This window comes from Equus caballus, chromosome 11, assembly GCF_041296265.1.
Source record: "Equus caballus isolate H_3958 breed thoroughbred chromosome 11, TB-T2T, whole genome shotgun sequence".
In the NCBI taxonomy this organism is placed as follows: domain Eukaryota; kingdom Metazoa; phylum Chordata; class Mammalia; order Perissodactyla; family Equidae; genus Equus; species Equus caballus.
Genome location: NC_091694.1, coordinates 4,631,367 through 4,642,440, shown reverse-complemented (window position 1 = coordinate 4,642,440; position 11,074 = coordinate 4,631,367).

Here is an 11,074-nt window from a genome sequence, read left to right as displayed (position 1 = left end):
GGATGAATGGATGGATGGATGCATAGATGGATGGGTGGGTGGGAGGATGGGGTGGATGGGTGGATGGATGGATGGATGGATGGAGGGAGGGAGGGAGGGAGGGGTGGGTAGATGAGTGGATGGATAGACCATTTTCTCGGGATACTTCCAAAACTGCAGAGAGAAAAGGATTATGCAAAATGGTGAAGAAGCCAGGCACAATACTTCACGTAGACTCTAGATGACATTTCCCGAGAGTGTAACACCATCAAGCAGCTTCCCAGAATTCTAGCGCCTCTGCCCACCTGCACAGGCCGTGCTGCCTTGGAGATGAGGAGTGAAGGCACACGAGGAATCGAAAGAACCCGTGAAACCTCAGCCCAGTCACAAGAGCAAACTGCTTCTGCCCTGAGCGGTAGAAAGCACGCTCGGAGGAGGCCAGGCCTGCTTGGCCAGGGAAGGAAGGCGCAACATCGCTGAGAGCTGCATCAACGCAGGAGGCAGCAGGTGCAGGAAGGGTTTTCTCTAGAAGGACCCCCAGGCCTGGCCCTGGATGAAGGTCGGAGGTGGGCCTCTCCCTTCCCTAGCCCAGGGCGGAGGGCAGCCATCTGGGGCTGCAGAGCTGCCCCACCGCTGCTGCTCCCGGCTCGGGGGGTGGGTGGCTCGTGAGAGCTCCTCCAGCCTGTGTCTATTTATAGCCTCAGCTGCTTGTTTTCTTTATTTGGGTTTTTTTAGCTCCTGCATCCCAAGATCCCACGTGCTTTGTTCTGCCGGAAGGAACACGGCCACACGGCCTCGGATGCTGCCGCTGCCAAGGACCCCCACCTTGGTGGTGACAGCAGGAAGCCACACTCACACACGTGCACACTCAGGCGCGTGCACCTCCCCACACTCGAGGTGACCACTCACCGGTCAGGGCCCTCGTCCCCTGCCGCCTGCCTCGAGCCGGCCCATCACTCCTGGCCGAGCACCCTGCCCACCTGCACTGACCGCCGCGGCCGGGCTCGATACACAAACGCGTCTCCAAAACGCCTGCACTGACTTCTGATCTTGAACAGCAAATCCCCTCCCTTCTGCAAAGGAAACCCTGGAGCAAAGTTAGAAACAGCAACCCGTCGAGAGCCCAAGACGCAGGCGCCAGAGTCTGGTCATCGCCTCGTAGAAATGGCTCATTTTGCAAGTGAACAGTTTGGGGACCCTGAGTTTTTACTGCTGGCCCAAAGGGGTCAGTTTTGTGGGTGCGTCTCTGGGCTCATCGGGGTGCCTAGGAGCCGACACCCGTCCCTCTCCCTAGGCCCCCTCACAGGGGATCGCCAGGCGGGTTGCCTGAGCCAGCCTCGGGCTCTCTGCTTTCGGGGTGCCTGGGCAGGACCTGCTCCCCACCTGCCTCAGGGCTGTCACTGCTTTGTGGAGGGAAGGAAGAAAGGACTCTGTCACTCATCAGTGGGTGGTGGCCCTGGGAGTCGTGGCCTCAGCCAGAGAAGGTGTAGCGGAGGGGCAGGCCACTCAGATTCCACGGAGAGCCCAGGGTGGCATGAGCACTAACTGAGGTGGGCCCCTTGGTACCCTGGGAGCTCTTCCTGCTGCCATCCAGGCAGACCCAGACCAGGTCCAGTGGGCAGCGATGAATAAAGATGAGCTTGCTCTATGAACATCATGGACTTCCTTCCTTGGCACTGGACCAGGAGGGCTGCATGTGTGACCCACCAGGTGAGAAGCTGAAGCTGGACCTAAAACAGCAAAGTCGGGGCCAGGGGTACACAGGCCCAGGGTGCATCTCACCCCCACCGCTAACCACTGGGTGGCACATACAGGGCAGGTGACGGTTTCTGTGCCTCGGTTTCTGCACCTGTAAAGGAATGGCAGATGGCTGGACACCCTCCAAGCTGACAAGGTCTGGGTCCCCGCAGACGCCGTCATGCAGGAAGGAGGAGCGGTGGCCTGACTGAGGCACAGAACCTGGTGGGCCTGGAGCTGCCCATCAAGCTCCGCTCCGCCTCCCTGCCAGACACCACTCACCTTCTCCAGGCCCCCTCCAGCCACCTCGAGACCCCTGGCTGCAACTGCCTCGCAGCCCACCTGGGTGAAGGGCTTCAAAACTTCTGGAAGGGAGAGGAAGCTTAATGTCACAAAAATAAGTGAGAGTCCCGGGCACCTCAGGGAAAAGACTCCAATTCCTGGGGCCAGCTGGGACGTGACACAAGTCACCCCACTTCTCTCTCAGCTGGGCGCTGGCAGCGTCCACGCTGGCGGGCTCTCCACCGAGTTCTCTCGAGGCGTGCCCTGGACTGGCCAGGGTGGAGATCTCAGGATGACAGAGGGCAGTTGTGATGCTCCGAGCCACAAGACACACAGAGGGCCAGGCTGGCCCCCTGAGAATTCCTTGGAGCAGGTCAGAGAAGGCAGAAAACCCCCGTTCCCCATAGCCCTGGGCCCAGAGGAGAGAGTCGACTGACCCCGACGCCCACCTGAGCCCCCGAGACCTCTTTCTGGGGCTCGTGTCTTCCCATCCGTGGGTAGACCCACACTGCCACATCCATAGGTGGGGGTGGCGGACACAGGGACCCCTGCAGCCCAGCAGTGGCTGTCCAGGTGGGGGGACAGCTGATCCTCGAGGGAGGCATCCACAGCTGGCCAGGGAGCTGCCCCGATTCAAAGGCTCGGTGGAGGTGCCCTTGGCGGGGAGAGGGGAAGGGGCAGCTGGTTCTGGGGCAGTCAGGGCTGAGCGGTGTGGGCGGGCGGTATTTAAGCCCTTCTCCCATAACCCGGCTTGTTTCCTAGGTCCTTCACCAAGGAAGCCCACCCTGGGGGGCAGGGCCGGGCTACAGGGCAGACTCCTCCTTTTTCCAGCCGTGAAGCTCAAAGCCGTCTCCTTGGGGCTGCACCAGCTCTGCCAGCTGCACTCACCAGCTCAGCCTCCGCCGAAGAACTCGGAGGGAGAGGCTCAGGGCCAGTCCCTCCAGGCCCCTTACTATATTATTAAAAGACCGCGTAACCTAGAGGTTAAGGCCGGGACTTCGCTCTGATAGGCTTGAGTTCAAATTCTGCTCAGCCACTTATTAACTGTGTGACTTTGGGCAAGTTACTTTACCTCTCTGTGCCCTATTGTCTCCGGTCTATAGAATGATAATCATGTCAACACCACCTCCATGGGTCATCAGGCAGAGTGAATGGGAGGACACGCACGGAGCGGCCAGCACTCTGCCTGGCACAGAGTAAGTTATCAACAGTGAAGATGCCATTTCTACTTACAGCTCACTAAAGAGCAGACCGCAGGACTCTACTCACAGCGAACGGTCACTAACAAGCTCACTGCCAGCCCCGGTCCCCAAGCGGTGACACAGCCCGCCTTAAAGTAGGGCTGAGGGGGACTCAAGACCTCTGCTCGGCCTGCTCCACCCCTCCTCTTCCTCCTCCAAACCCTCAGGTGCCGTCGCACACCCACGCTGGGCTGAGTGTGTTCCCTGCTCAGCCTCCACCTGCAGTTCCCCCGGTTCAAACACGCATTCCTCAGTTACACGAACAAGTTTCCTTCCGGGGCTGCACACTTCCCCCTGGAAGAATGGGCTGTCCCTCCCTGGGAAGCACAAAGGAAGCACTTGCCAGCCTTCTAGTCCCTCTGACCCCATTTACTGATGAGCCCAGAGAGGGCAAGCAACTTTCCCTAAGACACACAGCAAGGCAGTGGCAGAAGATTCTCAGGGTTCTGAGTTCCAGCCTTCGGTCTTCTCCAGGAGAGTAGTTTACAAGTGAACCACTTCATGTGCTGACAACCCGAAGGGTAAAATGATCCCTCAGTACGTATCAGAGGCCCCCCCCCCCCGCCCCCGCCGAGCACTCCTGAGAGTGCTCACACCCTTCCCGCTGTCTTCATACTGCGGTCAAACCTGATCTCTGTTCCCACCTTGCAGAAAGAGGAGCAACTCCGCTGGAGAAGACATTAGACCAAGTCGGGAGGAGAGAGGGCGTGGGAGACGGGCCCCTGCAAACCTCGCTGAGCAGCTCCCTCTGCCTCGGTGTGGAGGTCTGGCAGTAGGGGTCCCCTCCCCACGGGAGCTGGGCCTCCATGGCGCCCTGGCATTGTCTTCGCTCCCGCCGGGGACCGAGCTCCTCCCGGCTCAGCAGGCAACCTCCATCTGTCTGGGTCAGCAAAGAAAAAGAACAGCGTGGACCCCTCCTGCTCCCCCCTTCCTGGGCACCCTCCACGGTTCCAAGCCCTGCAGGGAAAGCTCAGACGATGCCTGGGCCGTCAGCCCTGACTCCGTGGGAGCGCCCAGCCGGGGAGACAGAGCCATCAGAAGCCCCTCTGGTCCCTGACCCACCCCTTCGTTTCTTCTCTCTGGGGAGCAGTGAGGAAACGGGAGGCTCATTGGCCAGAAGCCCTTTCAAGGGTTTACTCTTCTTCGAGCACACAGCAGCCCATGCAGAAGGCTGGGGGATCGTGCCCATCCCACCCGCCAAGTGTGCGGCCCCCTGTCCTGGGCACACCAGGGGCTGAGGGAACAGGGCCAGAGTGGGCAGCATCCATTCTCTCCTCACCCTCCTTCCTCAGAACAAGGTCAGCCACGGAGTGCCCGGGCGGGGACCTGAGGAAGAAGGCGTAAAGAACGTATGGTCACGGGTGGAGTGCCCCCCTGCCGCCTGAGGGGGTCAGGTAAAGGAGCACTCGGGTTCACAGGGAATCAGGGCTGCCTTCCCGGAAGAGGAGGACTGTGAGCTGGGTTTGGAAAAAGAGGCACAGGATCATCCTAGCTCCTGGCGTGGAAGCCTTTCCCCAGGTCCGCCTGCGTGCTTCCAGGGCAACAACCTGCAGGATGTTGTCCCCGTGGCCGTGGCCTCCAGGGCCGATGCAAGCTCGGAGATGTCCAGGGCCACCCAGGCTGGGGCTGGGGCCTGTGTCTGGGTGATTTCTGCCGCTGATCCGAGTGTCACGGGTGAGACGGGATGAGCAGCCTTTTCCACTGACTCATTGTCACTTTTCCATTGTGAGCTCGCTGCCCCGAGCGGTTCTGAGGCTCAGAAGCTGGAGCTGCATCAGAAGCTGCAAGTGGGTGGGGCGGCCCTCCCACCGCAGAAGCAGGCTCGGCAGAGAATCAGGGGGCCTCAGGTCTCGGCCCCTCCCTGCTGGTCCTTGCCAGCAGCGCGGATTTCCCCAGACATCTCTGGGTCCCGGATGCATTGGTCTGGGGAAGAGAGGCTGTGCACCGCCCCACCAGCCTCTACACACATACACACATACACACACACACACACACACACACACTCAATCTGGGCTGGAAGGGCCAGCAGTGCAGGGCCTTGACTGCAGAGAAAGGGAAGGGCGGACACCCTGTCTGGGAGTCGCCTCAGCCAGGAGCCTGCGTAAGAGCAGCCGACCATGTGCAGGTGCTGGGTGGACCTCATTTAAGTCTGGAAAGAAAAGAGATTCCGTGGCAGGCCCAGCGGGCAGCAGCTGCGGGGCGCCGGCGGCTCGCCGCAGTCTCCAGCCCCCCACATGGGCCAGGAAGCTCAGCAGGCCAGGCCCAGCTGCCAGGGAGGCCGGTTTCCATGGGGAGGGTCTTGGGGCAACCTGGAGCACCCTCCCGGCCCCGCAGCACCTTTCTTGTGGGCGTTGAACTTCTCACAGCTGGTTAGTTTCTCAGGTAAGGGGACCGGCCCACCTGGGAGCTCTCTCGCCTCATGGGCTCTGGGTTTTCCTGCCCACAGGCCTACCGATGGAGAAGGGTGTCACCACCAGCTGAAAGGCCATTCTGAAAAAGAGCCGGGCACAGCCAGCTGTCTGCACGAGCCGTGTGAAAAGGACAGTGGAAACGGTCGCCCAAATCGCGCCAACCCAGAAGTCCACTCCCGCCTCCACCACCCGCCTTCGGGCCCGAGCACGGAGAACCCCAACTTGTCAGGCCCCTGCCCCAGCTGGCTGTGTACACCTGTGAGCCCAGCCCTCACTATGAACCCGCTGCCTTTCTTTAAAAAGTAATGATAACAGAAAACATCATATTTAAACTGTGGTCCATCCAGACAACGGAATATAATTCAGAGATTAGAAGAAATGAGCTATCAAGCCATGAAAAGACACGGAGGAACCCTAAACGCATGTTACTAACTGAAAGAAGCCAGTCTGAAAAGGCTACAGGCTGTGTGCTTCCAACTCTATCACCTTCTGGAAAAGGCAAAACTATGGAGACAGTAAAAAGATCAGTGGTGGCCAGGAGGTGGCGGGAAGGAGGGGTGGACAGGCGGAGCACAGAGGATTTTGGGGGCAGTGAAACGACTCTGTAGGATGCTGTAACGCGGACGCATGTCATTACACATTTGTCCAAGGTAAACTGTGGACTTCAGTTGTTAGTCAAGTATCAATATTGTCACAAATGTGCCACACGGACGTAAGATGTTAATAATCTGTTAGTAATTGGGGAAACTGTGTTCGTTGGGAGTGGAGGGTATATGGGGACTCTCTGACCTTTCTGCTCAATTTTTCTGTAAACCTAAAACTGCTCTGAAAAATAGTCTATTAATTTAATAATATTACTAATAATAAATCGCTTGCAGTACACATTTTGTTATGCATCTATATTAACCATATTTTCTTATTTTCTATATTCTGCTTGTTCTGGGGCCTGGCCGACCCCGGAAAGACTGCCCCTCCCAGGGCGGGCTCATTCCTAGGGGTGGCAGACAACTCCCCGGGGAGTGTACTGTTTCCATGCAAACAGCCAACCCAGAGCCTACATGCCAACACCTCGTCCACTGGGGTCTCTCCCTCAGGACCACGATCCACCTGCCCCAGTCACCCCAGGGCCAGGGCCCAGACCACTCAGGACAGCCGCTCTGCCCCAAAGCCCCCGAAATTGCTCAAACCAGCCAGTCTCAAGTCTGCTTACCCTGACCTCCCCCGCTCCCCCCGGTCCTTCCCACGGAGCCACGATACAGAGTCTCACCCACATTGCCCCGTCGGTCCCTCTGTGTCCTCACCCACCCTGGAGCTTCCCTGGTGGCCCCGCCTGGCATGTCAGGTCCCTTCGTTTTGGGAACTGTGAGTCACAGACTGTCTCTTCAACGGCAGCCGTCTCCTGATCTGTCTGGTCTCTCCACACTAGAATAAGAAAACCTGGACACCAGCACGGTGGGAGGCGCTGGCCTATTCATCCGCCCAGGACTCCAGTTTCAAGGGTGACCTGGCTTAGTTTTCAGGGTAGCACCAAAAGACCCCCAACAGAGGGAGTGCCAACGCTGAGAGTGACAACGAGACCCAAGCCCCCTGGGGCCCAGGGGTCCCGGATCAGGGATGGAGCGCACGGCCTTTACTTCCCAGGGAAGTAAACCGAGGCCCAGAGATGGGAGGATTCACCCAAGGGCTCCGAGCTGGCTGGTGGCCCAGCTTGCACTAGGCGTGAGTGGGAGGCCACAGAAATCCAGTATGGCTGTGTCCCCATGCCCCGTCACCCGTCTGGGGGATGAGGGTCGGCCCCCCACTGCCAACACAGCAGCCCTTTCCCATTCCAGCACCTGGAGGCCCAGCCGGCCAGACAGAAAGCACGTCGCAGGCATCTCACTTTCCTTCCTGCTCCTCAGCATCCTGTGCTCCCACCTAGGCCCTCGCCTGGCCGCCACGCCACCCAGAGCCCCGCCCCCAAGGTCAGGAGGGCCCAGGCCTGCAGACGGCTCTTAGCGCTGACACCGTCAGCACCCCCTCTCACTCTGCTGAAACGGCAGAGCCAAGAGACGCTGTTAGCAGAGTAGCCTGGGAATGTGGCTGGCTCCGAGGGGCACTGGGGGTGTGTGCAGCCCAAACGTGGGTACAGAGGCACCTGCAAAGCCTACATGAGGCAGGCCAGAGGTGACGGAAAAGGGAATCGGGCTGTCACACCGGGCAATGGGATATATAGTAGGTGATGGCCTGAACCCCAACGATCGGGGTGGAGGTGGGGTCTGGGGCCCAGCTGGTGAGTGTGTATGTGTGTGTGTGCATGTGTGTATGTGTGTGAGTGTGTGTGCATGCGTGTGTGTGCGTTTAGAGGTGGGTGGAGCTCTCCTTAAGGGTGTAAGCATGTGTGTGTGTGTGTGGGGTGCGTTTAGAGGTGGGTGGAGCTCTCCTTAAGGGTGTGAGCATGTGTGTGTGAGTGTGTGTGTGTGAGTGTGTGCATTTAGAGGTGGGTGGAGCTCTCCTTAAGGATCCTTCTTAAGTAGATGCTAATGAAGTTATCAAGAAGTGCCCAGACCAGCAGCAGGAAAAATAAGTCACCCCTCATCCAAACAGGACAGCTGACAGAGCAGGAGCAGGGGAGAGGCTGCCGAGCGAGGCGAGGGTAATAAATTCCACATCTCTCCGAAGACCACTGCCCCACAAGGTGCTCTGGGCCAATGAGCTCTGATAAGGCTCTGATGGGCCGACACAGGACACTTGCTCATCTCGCCATCTCAATACATCGTGACAAAATAACAGCACTGGGCGTGGGAGGTGGCGGCTTCCTCCTCCCTGTAGACGCGGGCCCAGGTCCCCAGCTGAGCCCTGTTTTCTCTACCCCTTTAACTCAGCCCGAGCTGTGGGCAGTGTGGAGAGTTCCGTGCCTGTGGGATGGGGAGCTGGGACCCAGCTCGCCGTCGCAGTGACATCGGAAGAAATGAGCTTTGTCCAGAGGCCAGCGTCCCGGGTGGAAAGGAGGGAGCCGGCTTAGGGTGACAGTGTATGAAGAGGGGTCTCTTTCCTCACACAAGGATCATATAGCCATCGCAGCTGGCTCTAGTCCAGCCTCCAGGCGCCCCGGCAGGCGCAGTGTGCCCCCACCCTTCTCCTGAGTTGTTCCCGACTTGGGGTGAACAATTGCGGTCTCTGCAAGATCTGGACGAATGTGTCTACTTTGCAGATGCTTCACAGTCCAAGCCAGGACTCTGCAGAATGAGGCGGCATGACATGCTGTCTTGACACCTAAAATGCAGATTCCCAGGCCCCACCCAAGCGAGGGCAGGTTCGGAGACCAAAACAGAGGCAAAGGGAAAGTCTGATCTGGGCCCGCAGGGCTGAGACAGTGTCCGACTCACAAGCCCTGCGCTGACGTTGACCTGCTGTGTGGGCTCAGGCGAGCCAGGCTTTCTCCCCTGTAACGTGGGGATCACCGTTTCCGCTGTGGGCACATCGGGTGAGAACACGGGATGTGAAGGCACTTCTGTAAACTGTCCAGCACTGAACAAACACAAGATGCTGTTGTTAGTATGTCACTTCCCATGTGCTGTGCTGAGCGCACAGCCACACCCGCGTCAGCCCCGGTCCAGCCCCACCAGCTGCAGGCTCCTGGGCTCCCAGCCTCCCGGCCGAGGCTGTGTCCCTGGACTCTCCCCAATCCTTCTGCTTGCATTTACTCCGCTCCTGTGGTCTTCCCCACGGCAGCTGGTCAGGCAACCACGACAGTAGCTGACATTTGCTGAGTGCCTTGTGTGGACCAGCACACTTCATTTTCCCAGCAACCCCATTTTTCAGATGAGGAAACTGAGGCTCAGAGAAGATAAGAAATTGTCCAAAATCAGAGTGAAGAGGTGGCAGGGGTAGATCCCAGTTTTCACAGGCATTTGCTTTTCACCGTCATGATTTTTGCCAGATCTGTGCCCCACACGTATTGTTATGTATAATAGTGTGCATATGCAGATTATATGCAGTCGTTCATTCAACCAGTCTTTGGCGAGGACCTGATGTGTGCCAGGCATCAGTTCCAGGACTTGAAGCCAGAGTAAGAACAAAACAGACAAAAATATCTATCTGTGTGCAGCTTACCTTCTACTCTCATCAACTTAACTGTTTTTTTGGTTTTTGGTTTTTTGTGGTTTTTTTGTTTTTGGTGAGGAAGATTGGCCCTGAGCTAACATCTGTGCCAATCTTCCCCTATTTTGTGTGTGGGACGCAGCCACAGCCTGGCTTGACGAGCGGTGTGAAGGCCTGTGCCCAGGACCTGAACCCGCAAACCCTGGGCCACTGATGCGGAGCGTGTGAACTTGACCACTGTGCCACCAGGCCGGCCCCTACTTAATTGTTTTTAACCACTTTTTAAAGTAACATTTATTTTAAGAGAAAAGGTTATGTCACTGCTGCAGATGAAAACCCAGTTGGATTTTCGGATCTTGAAAACATCAACACCATTAAAAATCAAGGTCGTCCAAGTCTAGCTGACTGCGCCTGCCTGCTGAATGTTTGGATCCTGAAGCCTGCTCTTGTTGGATTAAAAAAGAGAGATTTCCAGTCTTCAAAAATTTAAACAGAATTATTACATGACCCAGAAATTCCACTCTACGGTATAAACCCAAAAGAATTGAAAATAGATACCCTAACAAATCCTTATGCCCAAATGTTCACAGCGACACTATTCACAGCAGCCAAAAGGTGGAAACGGCCCAAACGTCCATCAGCAGATGAACGGATAAACAAAACCTGGTAAATCTATACGATGCCATGTCTTCAGCCATAAAAAGGAGTGAAGCACTGAGACACGTCACAACATGGGTGGACCTTGGGAACACTGCTGAGTGAAAGAAGCCACACAAAATTTCCATTGTAAGATAATCAAATTTCCATGAAATATCCAGAATAGATAACTCCACAGAGACAGAAAGCAAACTAGTGGTTTCCAGGGAAGGGGGGAGTGGGGGGGGGGGGGGCGGTGACTGCTTGCTGGGTCTGAGCTCTCCTTTCCAGAGATGAAAACGTCTTAGAACCAAATAGCGGCGATGGTTGCACAATATTGCGAAGGCACTAAACGCCACGGAAGCGTACACTTCTACACAGGCAACGGTTAATTTTATATTCTGGAAATTTTACCTCAATTTTCTTAAAAAAGGGAAATTTCCAAGTGTTAACAAGGTGGTAAAGATGAGTCTTCTCCAAATGAGATTTTCTCCTTAATGGAATAAGAAGGAAAGAACGAGAATTGCATATTGCCTTCTAATCTCCACAGCGTCTTTGCCAGCAGCATCTCATCAGGTCCTCTCACGTCCTTGGACTGTGACAGGAAGGTGACGGGGTCTGTGGCAGGCAGCTCAGGCCGCCATAATCAGGTCCCACAGACTGGGGGCCTTAAACAACAGATATTTATTTTCTCACAGTTCTGGG